We start from the raw sequence: 4,587 nt of genomic DNA on the forward strand, positions 1-4,587 counted from the left end.
CGGTAAGTAGCCAGGTACCTCACAATAAAAACATTACATAGACAGATGCCTCAAGATAAAACAATTTAGTAGCCAAGTCCACCCTGGATACATAAATTAACCACCCTGGCGTTCTATTAAGATCGCCAGGGCGGCTGCATGAGGGTTTTTTGTAAATTAAAAAAAAACTATTTCATGCAGCCAACTGAAAGTTGGCTGCATGAAAGCCCACTAGATGGCGCTCCGGAGGCGTTCTTCTGATCGCCTCCGGCGGCTAAAATTAACACGGAAGGCCGCAATGAGCAGCCTTCCGTGTTTGGCTTCTCCTGTCGCCATGGCGACGAGCGGAGTGACGTCATGGACGTCAGCCGACGTCCTGACGTCAGCCGCCTCCGATCCAGCCCTTAGCGCTGGCCGGAACTATTTGTTCCGGCTGCGCAGGGCTCAGGCGGCTGGGGGGACCCTCTTCTGCGGCGGCGATCGGGCAGCACACGCGGCTGGCAAAGTGCCGGCTGCGTGTGCTGCACTTTATTTCATCGAAATCGGCCCAGCAGGGCCTGAGCGGCAGCCATCGGCGGTGATGGACGAGCTGAGCTCGTCCATACCGCTAAGATGGTTAAACAGCCATGTTCACCAAATAAAAGCATTAGATAGCTATGTGCCCATACATATCAGTAGGTAGAAAAATGTGCCCCTAGATGTTAGGTAGCCATAGCGGACCCCCAATTGCTGGCTGGGTGCAGGGTATTTGCTGGGTGCTGGTTAGGGCAGTGTGCAGGCTGGGTGCAGGTTAGGGCGGTGTGCAGGATGGGTGCAGGGGCAGGATGCTGGTTAGGGCAGTGTGCAGGCTGGTGGCTGGGTGCAGGGTGGGCAGTTGTGGCGAGGCAGTTTGGGCAGTTGTGGCTGGGTGGGCAGTTTGGGTGGGTAGTTGTGGCTGGGTGGGTAGTTGTGGGTGGGCAGTTGTGGCTGGGTGAGTAGTTGTGGCTGGGTGGGCAGTTTGGGTGAGTAGTTGTGGCTGGGTGGGCAGTTGTTGTGGCTGGGTGGGCAGTTGTGGCTGGGTGGGCAGTTTGGTGAGTAGTTGTGGCTGGGTGGGCAGTTGTGGCTGGGTGGGCAGTTTGGGTGAGTAGTTGTGGCTGGGTGGGTAGTTGTGGGTGGGCAGTTGTGGCTGGGTGGGCAGTTTGGGTGGGTAGTTGTGGCTGGGTGGGTAGTTGTGGGTGGGCAGTTGTGGCTGGGTGAGTAGTTGTGGCTGGGTGGGCAGTTTGGGTGAGTAGTTGTGGCTGGGTGGGCAGTTGTGGCTGGGTGGGCAGTTGTTGTGGCTGGGTGGGCAGTTGTGGTGAGTAGTTGTGGCTGGGTGGGCAGTTTGGGTGAGTAGTTGTGGCTGGGTGGGCAGTTGTGGCTTGGTGGGCTGTTTGGGTGGGTAGTTGTGGCTGGGTGGGCAGTTGTGGCTGGGTGGGCAGTTGTGGCTGGGTGGGCAGTTTGGGTGAGTAGTTGTGGCTGGGTGGGCAGTTGTGGCTTGGTGGGCTGTTTGGGTGGGTAGTTGTGGCTGGGTGGGCAGTTGTGGCTGGGTGGGCAGTTGTGGCGAGTAGTTGTGGCTGGGTGGGCAGTTTGGGTGAGTAGTTGTGGCTGGGTGGGCAGTTGTGACTTGGTGGGCTGTTTGGGTGGGTAGTTGTGGCTGGGTGGGCAGTTGTGGCTGGGTGGGCAGTTGTGGCGAGTAGTTGTGGCTGGGTGGGCAGTTTGGGTGAGTAGTTGTGGCTGGGTGGGCAGTTGTGGCTTGGTGGGCTGTTTGGGTGGGTAGTTGTGGCTGGGTGGGCAGTTGTGGCTGGGTGGGCAGTTGTGGCGAGTAGTTGTGGCTGGGTGGGCAGTTTGGGTGAGTAGTTGTGGCTGGGTGGGCAATTGTGGCTTAGTGGGCTGTTTGGGTGGGTAGTTGTGGCTGGGTGGGCAGTTGTGGCTGGGTGGGCAGTTGTGGCTGGGTGGGCAGTTGTGGCGAGTAGTTGTGGCTGGGTGGGCAGTTTGGGTGAGTAGTTGTGGCTGGGTGGGCAATTGTGGCTTGGTGGGCTGTTTGGGTGGGTAGTTGTGGCTGGGTGGGCAGTTGTGGCTGGGTGGGCAGTTGTGGCTGGGTGGGCAGTTGTGGCGAGTAGTTGTGGCTGGGTGGGCAGTTTGGGTGAGTAGTTGTGGCTGGGTGGGCAGTTGTGGCTTGGTGGGCTGTTTGGGTGGGTAGTTGTGGCTGGGTGGGCAGTTGTGGCTGGGGCAAGTTACAGACCTCAGATCTCACGGCGACCGGTCCCCGCAGCCTGTCCCCGACAGACCTGTCTGGCAGTCCAGACCTCAGATGCGGCGACAGCAGAGTGGCTGGCCGTGCACGCTACCCGCGCTCAATGTATTCCAAATGTGGAAGTGACGTCAGCGGTCAATGACATCACTTCCGCATTTGGAATACCTTCAGTGTGGATAGCCTGCGCAGCCAGCCACTCTGCTGTCGCCGCGATCTGAGGTCTGTCGGGGACAGGCGGCGGGTGCAGAGGCGGCAACGGGAGGGGAGGCTCAGTGGCAAAGGTGCAGCTGAAACACCAGCAGTTTGCTGTTCTTCGCCCCCAGCGGCACCAGGGGGTGGAGAAAGACGCACAGCAAGACGGACCCATCTGGAGCCCGCAGCAGCCAGATAATGCATGCGGCCAGGCGGCAGGAGCGCCCCCTGGAGGCCGGCGCCCTGAGCGATCGCTCTGGTCGCTCAGGTCAAAGGCCGACCCTGCCAACCGTAAAGCCACACAATTCATCACCAAGAACCCGGATAGCAGCTATGCCCAGCCTTTCCGGTGGAAACCAGTCCAAGTTTCCGAACTTAAAATCTTTTTGGCCCTTATCCTTCACTTGGGACTAATGAAACAGAATGTATTGCGGTCGTATTGGTCTACGAACCCAGTACATCATGTTCCCCTTTTTTTTTTTTTTTTTTCAAACTCTCAGCAGCGATAATACGCCATATCCCAACCAGAACTTGGCTTCATCAGCACCTTCCCTTGTTGGGTAAATGGTTGCATCATGGTTTGCCGTATCTTTTATTTAGTAATCTTATTTGAATTAGAAAATTATTAGAAATATAGTAAAACAATACAATGTAATGACAGATTACTGTTCACTGAGACATCCCACCTACCACACCCCATACATACCTCATACATCCTCCATATACTCCCCCCCCCCAAAAAAAAAAATTCAGACACTTCTAGGTCCTCTCCTCCTCCTTACAAAAACAATGAGGTATACGGATGTCAGACAACACTCTTCTCCCAAATCCGTTTCATAACAACCCAACAAGTAGCATTAGACCTTTCAGTCACATCATCTTCTCCTATCCAAACTCTATTATTTAGAAATGCTATAATATCCTTTTTCCATTCTCCAAGGGAGAGCGGTTCCGGATTTTTCCATTTTTTAATAATAAGCTTCCTAGCTAAGCTTACTCCCAAATCTACCAATAGTTTTTGCTCAGGACCACCTTCTGCTTCTTTTGTATCTTTAATCCCAAAAATTGCCCAGTTTACATCTAATGTAACCCCAGGGATTAAGTATCCGGAACAAAATTCCTCCACCCCTTTCCAGAAGCCCTCCACTACAGGGCAGCTCCACATCATATGCAAGAAGGTACCTGAATCCCGTCCGCAGTTCCAGCAGGTTTCATCGACAGCTAAGCCGTATCTGAACATACGAGCTGGCGACAGGTACCATCTGGCTATTAATTTATATTGGGCAAGCTGAATATAGGTGTCCGATATACTCCAGATTTTTTTAAAAACTCTAGCCCATAATTCTCCATTCATTTTAATTCCTTCACATTTTTCCCAACTGTCACAGAATCGTGGGAGGACCTCGTGGAGGGTGGCATCCAGCACTTTATAAATGTTTGAGAGAGTCCTTGGTGGCCTTTGTTTTAATAGGAACCATCTTTCAAAATTGTTTACTTTGTTGCTAATAACACCCTCCTTTCTCTCCAAATTCTTCCAATAACTCTTTAGTTGTACAGCAACGAAAGAATTAATTTTATGGGAATCAATCATCATGTTCCCTTGTACCCTGCTGCCATGTCCAGGACACGATTTGAGTCCATCCTGCGCTCCCTGCACTTCAATGACGACAAAACCTGTCATAAAAAGGACCACCCTGCTTATGACCGGCTCCACAAAATTCGGCCCCTCATAGACCACCTGTCATCAACATTTGCAAATGCTTATACCCCTGAACAGAACATCTGCATAGACGAGTCCCTCTTATGCTTTATCGGGCGCCTTGGCATCAAACAGTACAACCCAAGCAAGCGTGCCCGGTATGGGGTGAAACTGTATAAGCTCTGTGAAAGGGCCACAGGCTATACATGTCGTTTTAGGGTCTATGAGGGAAAAGACTCAAAATTGGAGCCGGTCGGATGCCCTGACTACCTGGGGAGCAGTAGAAAGGTTGTGTGGGACTTGGTGTCACCCTTGTTCCAGAAGGGGTACCATCTTTATGTGGACAACTATTACACAAGTGTGGCCCTCTATCAGCACTTAAAGTTAGAAGGAATCCGATGCTGTGGCACTGCGCGGCCTAGTCGCCAGGGCTTCCAACCAACAG

Source organism: Hyperolius riggenbachi, chromosome 6 (assembly GCF_040937935.1).
Source record: "Hyperolius riggenbachi isolate aHypRig1 chromosome 6, aHypRig1.pri, whole genome shotgun sequence".
Lineage (NCBI taxonomy): Eukaryota > Metazoa > Chordata > Amphibia > Anura > Hyperoliidae > Hyperolius > Hyperolius riggenbachi.